The sequence below is a fragment of the Passer domesticus genome, chromosome 2 (assembly GCF_036417665.1).
Source record: "Passer domesticus isolate bPasDom1 chromosome 2, bPasDom1.hap1, whole genome shotgun sequence".
NCBI lineage: Eukaryota > Metazoa > Chordata > Aves > Passeriformes > Passeridae > Passer > Passer domesticus.
Window position 1 is genome coordinate 23133445 of NC_087475.1, and position 24057 is coordinate 23157501.

Here is a 24057-nt window from a genome sequence, read left to right on the forward strand (position 1 = left end):
GTATATAACTGTTTGTATTCTTGTGCATTTTTACATCTAAGAGACCCATCATTTTTCATTAAAATTATGTTTTTGTCCACACACACAAAAAAAGCCCAAACCAAAAATAAAAAAAATTCTCTCAAAAATAAAAAAAACCTTCTCTCTAAAAATACACTAAGAAAGAGAAATGAATAATTGTAGGAAATGCAGTAACATTTATCAGCCCAAAATGTGACAGAGTAAGGGCAAGATGTATACAAACTTGAAGCTTAGAAGTAGGAAGAAACTTCCATGTTTTTGCTTTACCTTCTTCATTGCTAGAGAAAAGCAATCATAAAACACACGAACGCAGGTGTTGTGCTGAACAGTCCTACAGCAGTAACGGATGTAGTGATTTTATGTTTTCATCCTTTTCATGTTTCATTTCAATCCTTTAATAGTTAAAACCTAAACCCTGAATCCTGGTGTTCGATTTTAAAGCATAATATTGAGACATTAACTACATAACTTGCTATCAATATTAACCTTGCTTTTCAATATTAACCTAAATAATTAACTACATAACTTGCTACCAATATTAACCTTGCTTTTCAATATTAACCTAAATAACAAGCAGTTCAGTTGAAAAGTGAATTCTTTTTAACTTGTATATTAGTCCTTCATGGCTATGGCAATGGACCAATTTCCATTTTGCAATTTCCAGTATTGCTAAGACCTTGTTGACCATTTTGCAGTGTAAGCAGTTTTTCTGTACCAGTGAAAAGAAAAGTTAGAGGAGTTGGAGGAGTTCCAAAACAGTAAGTTAAAAGGGATATAACTTTTTTTATGGCTTTATCCAAAAGATCAGAGAGGCAATCTGCATTCCTGCTGTAGCTGTGATGTAACTAGGCCACAAAGCCAGCTGAGATTGGGTTATTTCTGCCTCATCAGTCAGCATCTTTGAATGAGAAGGCAGATATGATTTATGGTGGAACAGAGGCTGACAGAGCCCAGCTGGAAATGCTCATATTATGGTAGCTGAAATGCAAAAAAATTGGGTTAGTGTTGAAATGCAAAATATAATCTAGGTCATATAAACAAAGATAAGTAATTTAGTCTCATAAAACTGACAGGCAAGAGCCCTAAAACAATGTTTGTATCTTTTGTCTTTGATTAGCTATGCCACTAATACATTTTTCACTATATATGTATTCTCCCTTACCTCTCCTATTTGCACAGGCTAAACTCAGCTGCAAACAAGAATCTGTTGCTGCCTGAAAATGATGATCTATGAAAAACAAATTAGCAGTCTGTCCCAGGTGAGTGTGAACTGGTGTCTGAACACATAATATTCACTTCTGGTATTTACTGTCAAGCTTGTTGGCAAAATCAGCAAACAGAGCATTTCTATCATTCTAATGCTCAGTACTCAACAGTTCTACAAAGAAACAATAGCATTCAGATCTAGTGGTAGAAAAAGTATTTGAAAAAATTCTATGCTTTTCCTTAGACAGTAAAAATTAGTCATGGTGACTGCAAGGATTTATGCTTTCTGTTTGGTTGGTGGTTTGGGGTTTGGGAGGGATGGGTTTTTTGGCTTATTTTTTCCTGTTACTCAGTTTCTTTTAAGGAGAAAAATGAAACTACTAAATTTCTGGCTAAAAAGTAAAATGTCTCATTATCTGCCATACAGAGCTAGAGTTGAATCTTGTGCACTGGACACATTTGCAATGCATCTTTGAAGTCTGAGCACGTTTTAGTCCCCAATCTACTATTTACCCTGTTACCGTCTTGCATGTATGCTCTAGTGCCTTTTGTCTTGGTTGATCACCCTCTTGTGAATATCCTGGGTGTACAAAAGCTGTGGGATGTTAACCTTTGTCTCCCTGGTGAGACTATATAAAGCTTCTCCCCTCCTTCATTCTTTATAATTCTGACACAAAAAAGAAAAAAAAAAAAAAGAAAAGAAAAAAAAAGAGTTGGGTAGAAGACCAGGTACTGCTGTTTAAAACCAAGATTCTGGTCATAGTATAGATCAAGTAATTTGAATCAAGAAGAAATTATGAGAGTGCATGTCCCAAAAGGCTCCATAAGGATGCCTGAAAAGGTGCAATGGCAGCAATTGCAGAACCAGTTACCCTGAGATGTCACTAACCATTGCAGTCCTGAATATATCATAACCCAGTTCCAATGGGTGAGGAGATGGAGAACACTTACACTGAGAATACTCTGCCTCTTGATTTATGTTGGGAGAGTGGACTTGTGAATTTTCTTTTTTTTCCCATCTGAAGAAAGTGCAGGTCTTTGCCTTGCAAATCTGACCTGTGTGGTAGAGGAAAGGGCTGTAAAAGCATATTGGGGAAAAGTTACAGCCTTGAACAACTGAAGATTCAGATTGAACAGGGAGGGGAAAGTAAGATTTGATGTAAAAACATATATATTCATTTCATAAACTATAAGTTACATTGACTTTATCCCTTTGCTTGTAATACACAAGAAATTTGCATGGTTACAGTTTCAGAACTCACATTTCAGGTTTCATACAGAATTTTAATTGCGTATGCCAAAGCCTCCTATAGGTGCTGAGTGAAAACTCCACTAGCTCTTTTTGATCTCTTTTAGCACAGAGCATGTCATCCTTTGCATATTATTACCATATCACTAGCTTGCCTTCCTTAAATCTTTCTTCTTCTTGATATCTTATTCTATTTGTGCTCCATTTTTTAACCTTGCATCAGCGTTTCATAGTACCTATATTTACTTAAAAATGCTTTTTCTTTTACATTTCACCATAAGATATCTTAATTTTAAAGGGTTTTGTCTGTTTTTATTTATGTATTTGCACTTTTCTGAAACTTTAATATTTCTTGCCCACATTCCCTCATTTCTTCCCGACTGTTGCTCTATTGCCGCCAACATTTTTTTTCTGCTAATCAAATCCTCTTGACCCTCTTTGTTATCTGATTTGTGCTCATTATTTTTCTTAAATTCTTCAGTTCTTATACTTGTTCCCATCCTTCTACTTTCCTAGTTAAAGGAAGGTATGATGAGTATATTTTTATATGGTAATAATAATTATTAAAATTAAAAAAGAAATTGAGGATTTTTTTTTATATATTCAAAATTTAGATGTCCCATCTTATAAAATTTACCATATGGTAATGCACCTTTCTTAAAGAAAATTAGATATAAGTGGTGATGTACATAATATAGAAATGCAGTCCAGGTTTTTATTTATCAGGCAATATCTTTGTACAAAATTTTGCTGTTCTCTATTTGAGCTGTATATATATAATAATATACAATATTATTATTTTAACTGTAATATAGTTAAGATGTACAGATTTACCATCAATTGGATTTGTCACATTCATATTATATATTCATTGTACTAAAATACTAAAAATATAACATACTATTTTAATATTTAATATTGAAGACATAAAATGCACCTTAGAAGCAATAGTGTTGGGTTATCAAATGCTAATAACCTAGTTTAATTTCTTTGAACTCTGTTTAAGAATCATGTACTATTTTATAAAATGGTTATTTATTTTTCTTATTCATAGTAAATACTTAAATTTTTAAAAGAAACCAAATGGTTTCTTTTTAAGCCATCTACATGTTAGATGGCTTCTCTAGTTCTTGTTAATTTTTTAGAAACATTTGAAAAAACTTAGAATTATTCTATCTATTTTTAAAATGAAGATCCACTAAAAATCCACTTAAAATTTTGGTTTCTGCGTTCTGTCTTAAAAAAATACATTGCTGAAGTCAGTGAAAGATTCCCTGTTGCTGGAATACATTCAGAATCTCCTATGGCAGTTTGCAATTAGAGATTAGCTGTCAAGTCATCAGAGTCACCAGTGCACTGAAATCTCACTGATAATATTGGTAACCTTTCCCACTGATAACAGTTTTTAGGTCTCTTCTTTGCTGTTTTTTAGGGAAACAGAATAGTGAAGAGCATTAGAGTTAGAACTTGCAAAGCGTAAACATGCAGCATGTCTCTTCCATTCTGTGAAGGGATGACATGCTGTGCTTATTTTGAAGAACTGTAAAAATGGGAATTGCAATGGGAAATAGAAGAGAGAAATGGGAAAAACATACTTCAACAACTACTTATATTAGGCTGTCACTTCTTTAGAGAGGAGATCAGCAGGTTAAGATTTATCCTGAAAGTTTACAGCAATATTTCATAAAACAGACCTCTCTCTCCTCAAAGTGTATCACAGTATATTTCTCACTTTATTTCTGTGAAATCTTTGGGGTAAAAAACAGATGAGACATGAGGGTACCTACCAGGATTTGATTCTTTTGGAATAAATGTCATGTAACTTTTCCATGCTGCTCATTGTCTACCTTTGAACCTGTGCTATTTACTTCTACACCTTGCCAGCATCAAGGATCCAGAACTTTTTCTTCACCCCATTAACTGAAAGTTTTTCAGGTCTAAGTACAAAATTAGGAGTTATGAAAAGCAGAAATTGATGCAGCTTGTGTAACACCAAATTTTATCTCAAAGCAAAATCTGACAAAATGTAAGAACTTGAGTAGGATGAATGGCACATAACCATAAGGGACAGACAGATGCCACTTTTGCAGTAGGGAAATTATCATCATAACAGCAATTGGATTAAGATAGCATGTGTAGAAGCTCTGCTCTTCCCTGACCCCACTCCCATCCTGCCACAGTAGACAGGGACCCATAAATGTAAAAATGAGTGTACATGGTTATTTTTGTTGTCTTTCACAGCTCTATGTATGTTGTGACTTTAACTCTGAATGATATGCTGATTAAACTACTTTTTATAAATAAGCTTTTTAATGCCACTGGTAATTTTTGTATGTTTGTGGGTTTCCACGTCCACTATTGGTTAACTATCTAATAAACCTGAAGTCTGACACCTTTGGTGAATATGATCAGACATGTAACTGCAATCACACAGAACTTTGAAACTTTAATTTTATGACAAGGTCAATACTACAGAAAAATGTAAGCTCCCTGGTTAGAAGGGAGGATGCATTTTCAGCCAACAGTTTTTGTACTTGTAATTCTGGGAACCTAAACCAGAGTTACAGCACTGGTAACACTCTAATTTTTTTTTTTTTTTTTTTTTACTAAAAGTTTCTTTAAAAAAGGTTAGGTGCATTCTGCATAAATCCTTCCTAAAAAGACCTTTTTTTCTGACAAAAATCCAGACTGCTCACTTTCCTTCACTTACAAATCTGTGCTTGTGCCAACTCCAAAATTTTCCATCAAACATAGATGTAATAAGGTATCCTGGATAGACAGGCTTGCTTCTCACTTTGTATCCAAACAACTGACAGGACTGCCTAAACTATTTCAAGACTTAGTAACTCTGGCCATAAATAACCTGCTTGCTGTAATGGACCTATAGAAAATCTTTATGCAGTAGTCTTATAAGTCTTACTCTGGGTTTTGAAAGCTTGAGTTTTATGTTCTCATTTTGAGAGTGAATGGTCACAGAACTCTAACTTGGAGAGTGCCTCAGTAACTAACGTTTTTATTTCAGACGATATGATACTCATATCTTTCTGTGATGGAGTCATAAAAGAAAGGATTATGGGTTATCTGTCTCCCTGTCTAAAGTTTGATATGCTCAGTTTGAAAATGTAGAGTAACTAACCATGATCCACATTCATGTCTACTGTTTTCAGGAAAAAGTGAAACCTATTGCTGTTTGGTTGAACTAATGCTTCACAGACAGACCTTGTTAGTCCATATATGATATGTACCGCACCTCAGAAACTGGATAGTTCAGATTTCTGAGAACTCTACTGTCTATCAATTCTGTTCCATATCATCATACAGATGTATTGAAAAACTATTTTAGCAATCCTTTAGCATTTTTTAAATTCTATTAAAAAAGAAATTTGATCTGTGGAGTGTGCAGTCCACATACTCACTTAAAGATATTTCCTAGCAGGTCAGAATGGTTCACTTCTCGTAAGCATCATTTTACTTCAAAAGTAGTAATTTATTTCACATATACTCCATAATATTTTATCAGTATTTCCATATTCTTGCAATTGTCTATTTAAATAAATGATATAAATAAAATAATAATTTCCTATATGTTTGAAGATCAACATTTCTTAGATTCCTTCCTTTTTCCTCAAGTCTACCTAAAACTGTCTCCTTTGAAAAATCTGCTTGGGTTTCTATTCATAAGAAGAGAATATACCTGGATATCTGACCTGGCAGTCCTAAAACATGAGAAAGCTGCTATCACTTTGTAATGCAGTCCTCTAGCTTAACTCTTCACTTCCTTCATTATCTTTCTGGGTTACATAACAGGTAGTATGAACAATGTACTTCTACTACGTTCATCTGGCTAGCGCCAAGAATCAGATGTAGGAACAATTTTTTTGTGCTAATTCTAATATTTGTTTAGCTTAGGTATTACTTGATTATTTCTGTAGTCCCTAGGAAATATTTGATAGTATGTTTATCTTTAAGTCTTTCTAAATACTTACTTAGGATAGGTTTAGAATAGCTTAAGTTCAACAGAGTTGAATAATTCTTTTTCACACATGTATGTGTCTTCCTAAAAAAATAAATACCTTTTTTTTTTTAACTGTCTGGTTTTCACACCTGGATTTTGGCACTGTGTAGTTCTACTTTTTCAAAGCAGCCAAACAAAGCACAACAGCGCTGACTATTTAATACTAAAAATTTATTAGAACATTTGGCTAAGCATCTGTCTGCCAAAAGAATGTCCACTTAAACTATAGCATCATATTTCTTATAACAGTTTTTCTTTTTTGCCTAAAGTATGCTTAGCTCCTGAATAAATTGACTATCCTATCACCCACTTAGTAGGAAAAAAATGGGTATCCCCATAAGCTGCAAAGGGGATTGAATCACCTTCCCCTACTGACCTACTGCCGAACAAGTGGGACACAAAACCTGTTTACCTACCTTTATCTTAATAAAAAAAGCACTAACAATATTTTTACTCCAGAACTCAGTCAGTGTATTCAGCATGTGCCTTAAGCAGGAGGTCATTTTCCTTACTTGGATTTAGCTGTGTGTAGAACTTCTCATCTTAAATGACTTTATATTCCATGGACATTTTGAGATGTAGTTTATCAGATCTGATGAACTTGATTTCTAACTGAGGATGAGTTGACTCATACCCTAAAATTACCTATTTCCTTCACTTGATTAAAAAAAAAAAAAAAAAGGATTGAGATGTCCATCTAAATTTCTTACTGCAGGAATTGTACCTAAGTTACCCCACTCTTCATATAGTATGTAACATAACTTCTAATATACTAAAAAAAATATATTTGGGTTTCTTGAAGGTCAGTTCTTGAAGCCCACAGGATTCATCAGAATTTTGAAGTGAAACAATGTGGTCTAAATTCAGAAATTAAAGAATGGGTTAAGGGTTTTTGTATATGCATTATTGACTGTAGAATTTTTAAAAAAGCCTCAAAATTCCAGATAAGTTCTCTTTTAGGTATAACAGACCCTTTCTGGATAAAGTTCATCAATTTCCACAACTGTAGTTCTAAATGATAACCTTATCACCATTTAGATAACCTCTTCATGGTGATAACCTTAAATAGCTTTTCAGCATACCCTGCATAATTTTTCAGGAAAAAAAATACAGATAGAACACCACAGAGGAATAATAATACATTTAGCTTCAGAACACTTATCAGCTGTGGTCTAGATACTGAGTTAGAGGTGTGTCAATATGCTTGTACCTGCATCGTCACAGGATTACGTAGCACAAACACAAGAACATTTAAATATTTCACAATACTTTTGAATCTGAATGTTTATCTCAGTTCCTACAGATAGCAGAATGGTAATTTCCAGTGATTACTCAACAAGTAAAGCACAGTGAGAGCAGAAGCTGGTCCTTTGTTTAATGCTATAACAGACAATATATACTCTGATACATTGAACTCAAGTGTATATATTTTTCATAGATTAAGGATCATCAGGATTCTTCTGTTTTCATATGCTGTCACATTACTTTTAACTGAAAAAATATATAAAATACAGATGGATTATTATTTTTCTCTTTCTTTTCAAGTGTACAAATAAATTTCCACTTCATTGTTTTCTAAATAATACATTTTCAGTCAACCTTTGATTATTGTCATATCTTATCAAATTATTTTTTATTGAAGTAGATTTATAAAATTGTTAAATTGATAGGTTTTGTTCAGTTATATACTTATCCCTAGTTGTACGAAAATTTTATGTATAGCTCTTAGCTGAAAAAGCCCCAAGGGCAAACCAACCCAGCACCCAGTAGGTAATGGTGGTAGAGAGAAAAAGGAAAAGGCCACTACTAAAGGGTGTTTCAAGTATTCAAATTTTGTTGGCTTCAGGTTCTGAAAGATAAAGGTATTCTCAAAGAGAGGCTCGCCAGGGGGTCCTCAGTAGAAATCTTGTCATCTACAAAGCTGAGCCAGCAGAGCCAAACTCTGAGAGACCCCTTTTACCCTAGGCCATCCCAAAAGGATGACAGGACATGCAAACTCTGGGCTTTGCATGGGGCTGCAAGACACAGGAAAACCTGTCTGCAAAAATGAAAAATTAGAACAAAATGCCAGCTTCCGAAGAATATGTGCATGAGAACAATAAGAAAAAGACCTAAAGGGGACCAGAAGAACTGGACAATGAGTCCATGAGCTACAAACTTTATTTCAAGATGAGAGTCACAAAGAGCAGAAAGGTAGTAGTTGCTAGAATCTCTCTCACCCCATGGAATAAATTTACTGATTTAAACAATAAGCATTGATCTTGAATGCAGAAAAAGAATTAGATTGAAATTATATTGGTATAAGCATCATTAATGCTCAAGCTCTTGATAAATGCAATTATCTCTTCTTCCACGAGTTGTATTCTAAGAAAAAATGTATAAATTAATCCAAGTTTTTTTCCAAGTTTCAACTAAGAACCTCAAGCTTTGTTGGCTTCTCTATTTTAATCTCTACATCATTTTCCCTTTGGGCTACAAGATAAACACCTTGTAAGTTTTTAATATTGTGGCCTACTATAAAACATGACTTGGCTGAGTTGTATTAAAATAAAGATATCAGTTTCATCTTTCAATATTGACTGATCTGTTGGAAAATTTATTGAAGGTAATGTTTTTTGTAGTGATGAAATTTATGAAGAAGGTAGTTTTGCATATCAGATGACCAAAAAATACCCAGAAAATACACTATGCTAATATCTTCTAAATTACCTGTATCCCTATTCTAGACTATGTCTATTAAAAGAATCCACAAACACTTTCATTGCAGTCTTTTTATATCAATTCACAAAAATCTCAAATTCTATGTAATTTAAGATTTCCCTCACAGTGATTCACCAATGAACACAAATTGTTAATTATGCAGTTTGATAAACAAAATATGGGCTTCAGCATTTCTTTAAAAGTGCTGAGATGCCAAGTTACTTTCCACAATGTCAGGAAATAATTCTGCTGATCAGCATAAATTATTGCTAAGCCTCTGAAATTCAATTTTTCATAATCTTTCTAGAGACAATTGTAGGAGTAAGTTCCACAGATCTGTTCAAACATAAATCTGTTCAAAGATTTCCTATTAGCAAGGAAAAGCAGGAAACTGGCCAAATGCTGGCTGGTTTTTTTGTTGGTTTTTTGTTTTTGTTTTTTTTTTTTGGTTTTTTTTTTTTTTTGGTTTTTTTTTGTTATTTTTTTCCTTTTGGAAAAGTTCACATAAGAATTTAGTACCTCTTCACAATGAAAATCTTTCACATTTTCATTCTCTAGATTTTCACTATTTCCTAGGTGCTATTCCACTTAGAAGTGGATGATCACAAGAGTAGGTTGGCCTGGTATTGTGTGCTGTTTGTGGTGCTGAGATTTTGGGGATGCAGCTATGGTTACCACAAAAGGGGAGATAAATTCTCTTTATCTTAAAAGATCTTGCAGCCATCTTCAATATGTCGCAAAATGAGTAGGAAATAAATACACTGACTTGAAGAATGAAATGAGCTTGAATTAATTAGCCACTGATTTGATCTAGAAAGAAATACCGTATGTATAGTTGTACATAAGGTTATAACTTGTACATAAGGTTTTATGTACAGCTCATAGCTGAAAAAAGGCCCAAGAGCAAACCAAACTAACCAACACCTGGTAGGTAGTGAGATAAAGGAAAAGGCCACCACTAATGAGTGTTTCAAGTATTCAAATTTTGTTGGCTTCAGGTTCTGAAAGGCAAAGGTATTCCCTAGAGACGCTCAGCAGGGGGTCCTCAGTACAAATCCTGGCAACTTTCTTCTTGGTGTAGCAGAATAAAAGGAGGATGAGAACACCCTATAATGATAAAGATTCTCTGTATGATACAAGGGGTTGCTGATCTGGGCAGATTAAGCAGGCAAAGGCATGTTGCAGTTATTTCAGATTTCTCAGCAGCAGAAAAGCAGGGCTGTGTGGGGTTGAATCTAAAACGGATTGCAAAGTCTAGAATCACATTTATGTATTTCTGTGACTGGATCTTTTAACCAAATACAGCTTTTGATTAATCTGTCACATCATTCTTATCCATATCATGCTAACTATGACATGGCAGACTCAGTTGCCTCTTCTCGTACATTATTCTTCCACAACACACTATTGATCTTTTTGTTTTCTCTAAGTGATCTGATATTGGAGTCCTGGATGCTGAGAATTTTAGACTTTCTGTGCTGACAGACTCTGGAGAGCACTGCATATACCTGAGGTCATGGAAAAGAAGGCTTCCAATATTGAATGATAGAACTGGGATTATGGGTGTGTAGTTTGATTAGAAGTGTGTAATATAATGTGGTGGAAAACATAGTTTAAGGTTTTAGTATATAGTAATATATATGAAGCAAGATGGAGGTTTTAGGGCAGAGGCTGGTCCCTTTTCCTTCATAGGTTTGGGTAGTATTTTGTAATTGGAAAGAAGTCAACATTGTGGGACATGAATGGTTAGTTATTGGCTTAAAAGAAAAAATAATTTAGATGTAATTTCTTAATTGGGTAGTTTTTCCTTAAAAGTCCTTGTAGAGATAGATACGTGGCCATTTTGTATCTTGTCAGTGAAATACTGCAGAACTCACGGCTTGTAAGACTGTGATATAGATAAGAAAAAATAAACATCTGTGTCTGAACACAAAATATTGTCTCAAGCACTTTCGATCCCAGCCTTGACAGAGGCAGAAAAAGAAGCCAAGAATTGGCAACCTAAAATAAAGAGATAAATGTTCTAAAAAGAGGCATTTAAAACATCCATAATATGAAGGAAACACAACCAAACCAACAACCAAACACTAAGCAAAAAACCAACCAACCAAACAAACAAATAAGCCGCCCCCCCTCCACTCTCAGATACCATTCAAACTATCAAAATTGCAGACAGATCACAAAATGTAAATGTTCAAAAATGGCCATTGAACTGTGGAAAAATTATTTTTGTACTGCATGTTTTAGGAAAACTGGGCAATTTTAAGAAAGAGCATATTAGAGAAGGAGTTAAAAAACACTCTCTGACTGTGTCGGTAACTCTTCCAAGCCCAGGGGTAAAATAACATTATACCAATTTCAATTATTATAAATATGTTCTGGCTCAGTTGTGAACAGCATTGGTAAACTAGATTTTAGGTTTGATCTACCCTTCATTTTGTATCTTGATTTAACTTATAGAAAGATCTTTACACTGTAAATGTTATATCAACCATTTCAATTACTGCACATCTTGAGTTTTTCCATTCTGAAGTTAATTTTAATGGCAAATTTTATATTTTCTTGTTTAAAGTCCAATCAGAATTAAAATGGGATTGGACTGAATGAAGAATAGAATACAATGCAGCTGTTCTTGAAAACTTTTGATATGGATGTTTATATATCTAAATTACATCAGCTCTTTCTCAATTTTCTTGACTTTTCCAATGGTCACAAAGACTCCCACACTTCAGAGGGGCAGAAATTAAATTCAGTTAACCATACACTGTTAAGGAATTTAATGCAGGTGCTATTTGAAAAACATCACCTTGCTCTTCCGAAGGAAGGCGTTTTAAGGTGTGGAAAAGTTGTATCAGCTTTAATGCATTTGTGAAATGTGAAAACTTCTGCTATGGAGCAACTCAGATGTCTTGTCAACTGCAGCTTTTTTAGTCTGAATGGCAGCCACAATTGCAATCTAGCAACACTTTTTAAACAGGAATGCACTCATGTGTAATGAAATTCTTCCTTAGCTTCTTTCATGTCTACAGGTTATAGAGGCCGATATTAACATTCAGAAATATGCGATCACCTGACTTTACTTTGAGAAATAGAATGAACCTCTACACAAGGTCAAGATTTATAGCTAAGACAGTGGAATAGGTTCTAAAAATGTGCCATTGGAAGGAATTCAATCCAATAGACAGCTTTGTTCTTTAGCATCTTGAGAGAATATATATCAAATATGTCTTTATTTTCTTAAGGCTAAAGCCTCTGAGTTTTGTGGAACAATTTGTGTGGACAGTACCACTCTAGTCCGTTGGGAATGACTTCCCATCTGTGAGATGTTCTGTGTTTGAAATGTGTCAATACAGTTCTGGCTGTGCATTAAATCAATGTCCATCTTTTGCTTTCTCCTAGCTTGTTTTAACAAGGTGTTGATTAAACTATGATGGGATCTGCTGTTGCAATTAACACTAAATGAGATTTGTTAATTGGCTTCTTTTGAAGCAAACTAGGGTTTTTCTTGTGCTAACCTCTGTGCTCCTTGTGAATTGATCTATGGAGTAAGTATATTGAAAATCAACTGTGCAGGTAGTGACATTTCAAAATTCAATCTAATTATGATAGTTAGAGCTGGCATTAAAATTCAAATAAATCAAAATTAAAGGTGTAAAAAATGGCACTTAAGCTAATGGTTAGCCAAAATATCATCTGTATAGGGTTTTTTGTTTGTTTTTAAAAATTTTAGATTATTTTGTTTATTTTTTTAAATTTAGATGCATTAAAATTAGCATATGGCTTAAACAGAAACAGACAATCAAACAAGAAAAAACAAAAAACCCAAAAAAACACAGTGATTATTGTGGGCCCATATCTCAAGCTTGTCCAGATTTCTCTGAAGCTGTCAAAGGCATCCCTTTCTTCTCTTGTGAAACTGCACCACTCAGCTCCAGGTTATCTGCAAACTCACTGAGATAGCACTTGACCTCTCCGAGTCATTAATAAAGATATTCAAGAGCAGAGTCCCAAGACAAAGCCCTGAGGGGACACCACTTATTACCAGTCTCCACCTGGACACAGAGTCACTTGCCACCACTCTCTGGCTGCATTCAGCCAGCCAATTCCTTCTTGAACAGCTCGCCCACACTTCAAATCCACATCTCTCCAATTTGGAGATAAGGATGAGATGTGGGACTGTGTTGAACATCTTACAGAAACTGAGCTAGGTGGTATCAGTCAGTCTTACCTTGGCAACTATTCCAGTCACTCCATCATGGAAAGCCACCAGATTGATCAGAAACAACTTGCCCTCAGCATAGCTGTGCTGACTGCCTCAGAACACCTCTGTCGTTGTCGAGGCGGTCACGACACAAAGCAGAGACCACAAGCAGTCTCAGATGGCAACAGTTTATTATCGAACATGGCTGACCTTTTATACACTTCTTAATTGTTTATGCTTCTTCTACCCTAACTATTGGATACAATAAATCAACATAACACCATTGGTGAAAAGTTACAGTGACTTAACTAACTTTCTAAATATACTTCATGCAGCTGTGAAGTTCTTATCTTTCTTCAGTCCTTCAATTGTCTTGGTCTCCTTGGTTACAGCCTTGGAGAGAGCTCCTTATCAGCTTCTTCTTTCTTCTCAGCTTCTTCTTGCTCCTTTAGCTAACAGGCCCGCTGTTAGCCTCTTCCACACACCTCTTGTCTTTTTTGTGTCTTAGCGTATCTTCTTGTGAAATGTGAAAACTTCTGCTTTGGAGCAACTCAGATGTGTTGTCAACTGCAGCTTTTTTAGTCTGAATGGACTAGAGCAGGAGGATCTGCTCTGTGATCTCCTGTGACAGAGGTGATGCTTACCTCTCTGTAGTTCCCAAGGTGTTCTCAAGGAAGGAAGACCAAGGAGAAGCTGGAGCTAAACTTGTCAAGGGATGCCAAGAATAACAAGGGCTTCTGTAGGTATGTCAGCCAGAAGAGGAAGGTCAGATAAAACATACTCCTCTGATATATTTGCCAAGCCATTCTCCATGGCTTGGGTCAAGGCATTCAGGTGAAGTTCCCAATAACCAGATGATTAACATTATGCTGTCTATAAAAGGAAAGAAAGGAGAATCCTAACAACCTGTCAGACTCACCTCTGTGAGGAAGAAACAGAAATTCGTAGGTGCTGTGCTAAGACATACAGAGGACAGGGAGGTGAACTGAGACAGCCAGCATGGCTTCACCAGGGGTAAGGTCTGTCTCGCCAATCTAATGCCCTTCTACAATGCAGTGCCTATTTAAGTGGACAAGTGAAGGGCTAAAAGTGATGGGATAAGGAGTCCCCCTGTATCTGGGCTTCTGTAAGGCCTTTGACATGGTTCCCCACAACATGCTTCTCTCAACATTGGAGAAAAAAGGATTTAATGGGTGGATTATCTAGTAGGTTAGGAATTGGTGGGACAATCATATCCAGAGGATAGTGGTCAATGGCTCATTATCCCCATGGACATCATTGGCAAGTGTTGTCCCTCAGGACTCCCACAGGACCAGTATTACTTAATATCTTCATTAATGACACTGGTATTCTATGATTCTGTATTTCTCAAGGTGCTTATCTAATATAGTGGATTTTCATATTTAAATTGCATTTCCATATTTTAGTCTTCTTTCTCCTGTGTTTATCTTAGCCACATTATTAATACATTTCATTTTCAAAGCAACCAGTCAATTGAATTCCATTCATTGAGTCTCCAAAGAGTATGACACTCAACAACAGAGAAAATTTTTCTATGCCATGAAGAGGATTGGACAAGATACTCTTCAGGGATCCACTGTAACTGTTCTTGGAGTCATGGGAAGATAATTCAGTTACAGGAAAGGAATAAAGACACCCTCAAAACTGTATCAAAACCCAGTAATAATAACAAAATTCTTAAGAATGTAAGCATTTCTAGAGACTACATTTTGAACTCCTTTATACATTGCTAGGGGTTTTACATTTGAAGTCCTTTATATCCGTCTAAGAATTTTTCAGATAAAATGAGTTATGAAGGTATTGTCATCTCAGTTAATAGAATCCACACTTTTAAAAATAAAGGAGCTGATTGCCTAGGTAAAATTGACCATAATGATGAGAAATAACTTCAGATTAAATAAACAGTCTCACAGTAGTGACCCGTGTAGTCTGATTATTATACACAAAGTATCTGAAAATATGTAAATATTTGATTATTGTTAGAGGGAAATAGTAGCTAAGGGGCTAATGTCCTTTCAGAAATTTCAGCCTCATTTTTTACATCTTTCTTGATGATTAATGCCTTAACTATTGAGAGGTTTGGATATTTCAAATGTAATTATACTTAATTCCGGTAATACTACAAGAAATAACTTTTAGAAAAGTGTTGCTAAGGAAGAATTGCACAAAAAAAAATTCTTGATCTCCAAATTTCCAAGTTGTCATATAAAATGGTTAATTTTTAGTCTTCTCTTAATAGGCAATCTAATACCTGTAGAGTGAAGTAGAAATTATAACATGCCAGCTTTAACGGTATCTAGTATTAGTAGTACAGTTACTAGTATGCTGCAATTATCAAATTCAATAGATTTTTTTCCTTACAATTCTAACACAGAAAAGCAATCTCCACAATTTCTTTCCTGTCTTCTTTCACAGTTCATGTATGTAATGAGACATCTTTGTTTCTGATAAACTGGAAATCACTACAGAAACCCATGTGTAAGTATGATAAGGAGAATTCCATTCTTTCACAGTCTTTCTATCTTGCATGTGGTTGTTTTGTAATTTTCCCAGTCTTGATCTTTTGATTGCTGTGCTGCTTTTGAGGTTCTCATCCTGTGATCTGCACACACTGTGCATGCAATTTTATGCCTCCAACAAATTCAGTGTGGAAGATCTCTGCTCAGCTTTTTGTGAGGATTTAGATGAAATTGATAAGTTTGTGAAAACAGGATATATTTGGGCTGGTGATAACATTACCAGTGATATATTGGCAAAGATAAAGGAGGGAGGAATAGCAGTGATTTTACATAACAATCTGGTGACCAAGGATCAAGATTTCTACATTGAGCACTGTAAAATCTTAATATGTAGCCAGCATATTTTTGAAAGTGGGACTGTAATATGTAGGATTTTTGTTGTTCAATTAATTATTAAGGACTTTGGATTTTTTCTAACAAGATAAATCCTCTCTAAATGTAAAGAAAATGGAAAGTGGTCCTTTACGATGTAGAAGACAATAGTTAGTGAGATGGATCCCACACAACCTATTTCTGCTGAAGATATTTGAAGGACTAATATGGAAAACTAGGAATATGAAGTACAGAAAACTTAATCAGTATTTATTTTTACTAAAGGAAGCAATAAAAAAGAAAATTACAATCAATCTTTTTGACAAAAATTATTGGATAGTATAATTAAAGTTGCTTAAAATAAGAGATTTGAGAAACTAATAAATTGAAATCTGCCACAGACTGAACCTACACTCTCTCTCTTAAAGAAATATAATTCAGATTGCAAAAATTTAGTTAGAATATATTGGTACATGTTTCTGATTTCTCTTTTAGAACTTAAGTTTTATATGAAAGCAAAAGAGCTAATAATTTTTACTTGTACTTTTGATATGCCTTACTACAAATCTAAAAAGGAGGACAAAAGAAAATCCAATAACAGTACAGAAATTATTATAGACAGTAGAAAAAAAAACAGTCCTTTCATTACAGAACTGCCTTCAATTCATACTAAAAGAGAAACCCACCATAATTCCTCAAATAAAGAACAGGGTCAAAAACTGTAAAAATTCAAACTAGATAATTCTGTAATTGAATTTTATTCAATATTTAAAGAATTTAAAATATATAGTAAAGGTCAGCCAAAGGTCAGCTTGTTATGAAATGAGATAACTTGGAATAGGTTTCTCTAATCCAGGGATGGTCCAGGGAAGTGACTTTTTAAAATTAGTTTTCAGATGGAATTATTTATTTTATTGATTTTTTTCAGATAGAATAAAACTAAACAAACTATCAGGAGAGATTTCTCAGCTTACCAGTGATTTTGAGAGCTATGGTTCAGGTAGCTGCTCATCCTCTGTAGGGAGGTAATTATGTTTAACAGTTTCCTATAGTGGGAGGGGGAGAACTTGGGGAGGGAAGTGTCACAGACCTTCAAGTTCTGCCCTGGCCATGAAAACCCCCTGTTCCTTGGGCATGAACCTTGCTCTTATTTCCCTCTCCAATTCAGACCAAATGTCCCAGACTCAGCAACCTCCACCTCTCCTACCCCACTTTCAACAATGTGGTTGGATGGACTTTCTTCAAGAGTGTTGCTTTTGTTGATACAGACTGAGAAAGAGAGAGGCAATGCCCTTTTAGTGATCTGAGCAGTCCTTTGGTCTATTTTTTCTCTGATTCTGGAAGAACCTGTTCTCAGGAGACCACCAAGTAAGTTCAGATAAGAGAGTTTCCTATTCCTACCTCATTGTTCCTGGGAACAAACTGAGATGACTAAAAAGAAAGAAAAAAAAATATTATTAGCCAAAATGGGGATAATTTGAATTATGTGATTTTTTTATCCTATAGGTTTCAACTTTCAAGCTAATAAAAATAAGGATAAAGATTAAAAAGAGAAATGTAGATTTATGTTATGGTGAGAAATAGAGGGTAGGTGAAGAAAATGCAGAAGATAAATTGAAAGCTACATTTAATTTTTCCCAAATCTGATACTGATTTATTCTATATCAGAGGTACAGAAAATGAAACTACGTAACTTTGAAATTAACAACTGCCTTACCCTGTAAAATTCAAATATTATTATGGTATACATATTTATCAAGGAAGTCAATTACGTCCTAAAGTTTTTAAAAAGCATTATATTCATGAAATATGGTCTGTATTTTTTCCATATAAGCGTCTTGATTTGCAAGTATACAGTATTTTTCTTATCCTCTGTGTTTTGTTACAGAAGTGGCTACCATGTGAGCTGGCTACCTGTTCTAATTCAGTGAGATCAGAAGAGATTTGAAGGTTAAGAGTAAAAGAGTACAGAAAAAAATTCCGTTGATTTATACATGAAGATGGCCCTAACAGCTGCATTATCACTTGAGAGTAATGTATGCTATTGTCAGTGATTAGGAAACAAAGCAGTCTTTTTACTTCAGTGAAACTGTGCTTTTTGCTTTTATCCCTGATTAGATTTTTGGCTATTGTGTTTAGGGAAATTACCCAGGGAGTTGTGTGTCAGATATAAAAAAGATCCATAACAATTACAGGATGAAACAGGAACAGCAGTTTCTCAGCACAGAACAAATCAACAGTCATTAATTTGAACTATTTTAAATATTTATAAACAAACAAAAGATTATTCCGTATAATTCTAGGAGTCAGATATTTTTTCAGATTTTCACTGAGAAATCCTTTGCATGTACGTCTTATTATAAGGAAAAAATGACTGAACATTGCAGTTTTATTTGAGACTGAGATTTCTGAGCTCTGAAGGGATATCCTCTGTGATTTATTAAAAGAAGCAGTATTTTGTCTTAAAAGAAACAAAACCAAAAATTCTTATATTAATATGAATGGCATCTTGAGTTCTGTTTTAAATAGATTAACAGCAATTCCATTTTTTTATATTAGATAATTATTTAATAAATTTTATAAAGTTTGGGTTTTATTTTTTAAAAGGCAGGCTTTTGAAATATGGATTGCAGTTTTTCCATTAAGGAAGCTAATAATTGCAATTGTTAACACTGGTGCTAATCACTGACCCTTAAATCCTCTTTCCTTGAGATACCTGAGTCTGATTCCTTTAGTGAGTCTTCCCTAAGAGTGTGTTATAATGATTTATGCAGTGCTGTAGAGCGAGTTTAAGACCAAATACTCCAACTGGGTATATATTAGAGAGACAGCCACATTGTACTGTATCATTAATCTGCTTTGTTCAGTGTTCTGTGTCAGACTAATCCCTCATATTGTCCAGGAAGTTAAGAAATATTTCTACAATGTAAGAATTTGATGTAATCTGTCCAAAGAGGGAAGCACTTTTTTGGGTTATCCTGAAGTCCAAGAGATTCAGGGTGAATCCTCTCTACAGAAGGGTAATAATTGTCGCTGCAAATGCTATTTTCTACACTTTTAAAAAACTAATTTATTTTGCTTCTATATTCCGTGAAGTAGCAAAACAAGAATTTTCACAATGCTATAGTGCATTTTTAAAAGATGCTGCTGTCTTCCTGTTCCCAACTGTCATGAAGTGTTCTCTGTAATTATATTTTTGTTGTTGTTTCAGTGTTCTCTACAGCACTTTTCGATGATTTTTTTATCCTTAGAGTATTACTTTTATTTTTAGGTGCAGCTGTTATTATCCCTGAGGTTAAACATGATGGAATCCTCAAAGAAATATTTCAAAGCCTGTCCATACACATTGACAAGGAGCTGTAGAAACAAGGAAGCAGAATTCTTAAGGTCATGTAACTAACTGCAGGTACTTAATCATGAGTCATTAAAAGGGCTGCATAGAATGAAGTTAGCATGTAGCCTAAATGTTTGTCTTTAAATTCAAAAAACCACAGCTCAGAGTGAAACTTAGAATAGATTTTTGTCTTTTTTTGTCCTTTCTCAAATACACTTTTTTGTCTGTTTGTTTTGTTTTAATGAAGCTTTGAGGTCTTTTCCATCTGAGCAAGCAGTACAGAATCCATACACTTGTAACATCTATATCCCTCAAGCATTGTCTCCAATGACTTGAAAGACATCTCTATTTCATGCCCCAGAAAAATAACAGCTTTCATTTGTAATCCAAAGAAAATAATGGATTAAGAGAAGATTTCTTCAATGTTTTAAATTTATGACTTTTAGGAACCCACTAAAACCTTTGAATGTCACCAAAGTGCCCTATGATCTACTGTATATCTAAAATATTATTCAGCTTCTGCATTAGACTGCTAGAAGTCCTATTTTGCAGAGCCTTTCTGTATAGTTCCATTCACTACATTATAACTGCATTTGCAATATACAAAAAATATTGTTTAAAAATGCTTAAAGACAACATAACCCACATCTATAGAGGGTCTCACAAGTCTGCACTGAAAACTCAATTTTAAAATACATGCTAATATGTTTAAATCAGCTTCATCTTTTTATCATTTCATTCATTAGCTAGTCTTTTCAAAGACAGAAAAATGATGCAAAGTAATTTTAAGGAAGTAATGGTTTCTTTGTTATATTATGAAGTACTTTGTTCCACTATGAAGTACTTTGTCACAGTCTGTGAAAGCTCACTGGGCTTAGCTAGACCTGTATTTGAAGAGCAACGAGAAGGGTATTAAACACTAGAAACTCTTTGAGAAAGGCTGAGTCAGAGTATGGTTAAGGTTTTCTTGTTGGTACATAGGCTAAAGCATTGACATTACTCCATCATATTTTATCCACACAATTTATGCATGTGATAAAGATTAAAAAAAATGGTTGTGGGAATAAATGTGATTCAGCTTTACAAAATATTACATAGAATTTGTAATATGACAAAGAAATGAGAGAAAGCTGTAATCTTGATGAAGAAGAACACAGCTGTCAGGTATAACTGAGAAGCTGGATGAGACACCAGCTACTGGGAGGCAGAACTCTGCACTTAATGAAGGGGCTTAAATTTTCTGAAAAGCAATTAAAGGAAGATTATTCAGTTCAAATGCCTGCTAATTGGAAACTAGAGATGTCATCAATGATTCTTCTATGTCTGAAAAAAATAATTATGCAATATCACAATTTTTATGGCCCCACATTGTGACAGAAACAGAGGAGAAACTGAAATTAGATAGAAGACTGGCATACAGAACTTAAGTTTTAAATGCTTTAGTGTTGAAGATTCATCGCTGGTTTACCATTTAAACTAATATCTACAGGGTCTGAAATATGTCTCTTTGTAACATTTACAGACATCACTGTTATTTTGAAAGAGGAATTAGATCTTGGAATTGTGACTACTATTTTGTGAAATTAAGTTGGCTTCTACACTGAGACCTTGCTTAAGTGGATTCATGGGTGAGCTTGAGATCCTAAGTGAATAGAAACAAAAAGGAGGATCATAGCTTAGTTACAAGTCAGACAGAGTCTTTAAGAAACCTTATTACTCCCTCATCTTTGATGAAGTGACTCTTCAGAGTATTCAGAAAACCTGCTTTCCTCCTGCTAAACCAAAAATAACTTTATCGAGAGGCCTGTATAAGACTTCCAATTAAAAACAAACAAACAAACAGAAAACAAACCAAAAAACCCAACAAACAAACAGCAACAACAACAACAAAAAAACCAACAAAAAACACAAAGAAAATAGTGGTACTATGCAGCTACAGTGAAACTTTAATGACTGACCATCTGACCAAGTCATAGAAAAATGGAAAATATCAAAACCTCTGCGTATGGTGTAATGCTTCATTTAATAGTCAGACTACAGACTGCACAATACCAGAATCAGATTAGAACTCTGTCTTCCTGAAATGGTGAATTCAGCTGCTGGGTGGTGTTGAAAGAGCAGCAGAGGTCTGGAGGTTTTTAAGCTGATTTCAGAGTAAGAAAATCCAAATGCAGTCCCTCTTTCATAATCAAGTACACTAATAAAAGCATCAGAGGAAATCAGACAGAAAAACCGAAAAGGAGAGGTATTATTCAGGAAAGCTGAAAAAGATGGTATTATTCTAAATATCAGTTAAATTTGCTCTACAGATCAGTTAAAGTCTTTGATTCCAGAAGGTATCTAGCTGTCTAATAATGAAAAGCAAATTATACTTGAATTATACCAAAGCCAAATGGGTTTCCTGGCATATGTAAAAGATAAAATTTACTAAAAGAAAAATACCAATGCAGTTTTTCCTTTAAACTACCCTTAGTCTAACATCAATATTATTAATAAAAGTTCATGTCTAATATATTATTATATATCTGTTTTCTGTGATTATTTTTTTCTGTAGTAGTGAGACTTGTTAACTTTTTTTTTTAGGGATCATATGCTAATCTCTAATAGATGCCAAGGTATTTTGTTCCCTTTTCTGAATTCTTACTCTAATTCAAAAGAGATGATGACTCTTTTGGGAAATACTATTTCCTGACTTTGTAACTTGTAACTCCCTAGTACATGAGTTGCTTCCTTAGCAAGAGAAAGAGATTGCAGAACAACCAAGTAGCGTTAATGCTACTACTGCATGTTAGGAGGCTTTAGGATTGATCCTGAGACAGACACAATCCCATAACAGCAGCATGGGGCTACTCCAATGGAATAATAATTGACAAAATATCAGAACTGCTAACCTGGAAATAAACAGAAGGGTCACAACTACCATGCCTTAGCTGACTGGCATCATGTGAAAATGTACAATAGAAAAAACAAGAACACTTAGAATAGATGTTAGGAGGTGATTCTTTACTGAGAGGACAGGAAGACACCGGAACAAGTTGTCCAGAGAAGCCCCATCCCTGGAAATGTTCCAGGCCAGGTTGGATGCAGCTCTGAGCAAACTGATTGAGTGGCTGTTGTACAGCCCCGTGAGTGTCCCTGCAGAGACACTTTTTAAGGTCCCTTCCAACAAATATGATTCTATGAAGAAGTTAGTTTCTGTGTTTGGCTTTCTGTTTTCTTTTTTTTCTGGCAGGGTGGGGAGAAGAGAAAGCATTTTTAATATTTGCCTACTTTAGGCAGGAGGCCCAAAGGTAGGGGAAAATGGTAATTTAAATGAGTCATAGAAGTTTTATGTCTTCTGCTGATTACATTGCTACAAAAGAGAGATTTCGCTGACAAAGTTAAAATAAGGCACTAATCCAAACTCCTCCTGGTAGTAATCATGAGAAATTCCATATCAGAGTGTGGTACTAAAACTCACTACCATGTATAAATTATGATGCACACAATATTACTTCAAAAGGATCAATTAAAGCAATTATACAATCACTTCATAGTAACTTTCCTGCTGGTCAGTTGATAGTGTAATGAATGTTTTCAATATTCCATTTATGCTGAGGGAATTAAAGCGTTTGGAATATAATAGTGTTCTAATAAGTCTACATAATGATGTACATTAACACATCTACTTGCATACAATTTCTTTTAACTATTTGCTGTAGCATGAATAATTGTTTCATTGAGCACAGACTTGAGAATCTCTCTGAGCTGGATATAAACTAGATTTTTCAAGAAAATACATGTTTCTTAAGTATCAAAAAAATATAATACAATTGACCTTTCAGTGCTACTTTTAAGCAACATAAACAGTGATTATTAGTTGTTTGTTATCAGTGAATTCTATTTGTGTAAAATCCAGTTTAACAAACATGATATAATCTCTTTAATTTCAAAGAAATTTGTACACAAAGTTACTCTTTGTTATCAAATAAAATACAGAGTTCCATTTCAAAACAAATAAAATTTGTATTTTAAAATCAGTCATTCTGGACACTGCTCTAACCAAAGAATTCTTGTCCTCTGAAATAAAATACAATGAAATCTCTAATTTTAATAGGAAAAACCAGATTATTTCCTATTTCATCCTATATTCTAAAATTGAAACAAAAAAAATCACTTTTAGCAATTATCGTTAAGAAAATAGAAACAATACAAACTTCTTGTTAATTACTCAAAATTTAAATATGGACACTCCAATTTGTATATACATTTCTGGACTAGAAAAGCAGCTTGAGATCTTCCACATCAAAATGGATTAACAAAAAACTGTTAGTAAAGGGAGTATTCCAAATGTTTCTGTCTATCTTCTTAGCTCCCCACAATGTTTTCTAAAAAATGTCTGAAGACTTCTTCATCTGGCTTCTGACATTTGTTAGACATATGAGAAAAAATTCAAAGAGAAAAGAATATGAAGGCATAGTATCTGAGGAAGCTGGACAA

At 34.3% G+C, this 24057-nt stretch overlaps 1 long non-coding RNA gene across 1 annotated transcript; it reads left to right on the top strand.

Moving 5' to 3' along the window:
- Positions 1 to 1200: 1200 nt before the first annotated feature.
- Positions 1201 to 19647, top strand: LOC135295248 (uncharacterized). The gene is made up of 4 exons (XR_010357283.1): positions 1201 to 1280; positions 15829 to 15891; positions 18133 to 18275; positions 19516 to 19647. It is a non-coding gene; the product is annotated as an uncharacterized LOC135295248 (long non-coding RNA).
- Positions 19648 to 24057: the final 4410 nt, after the last annotated feature.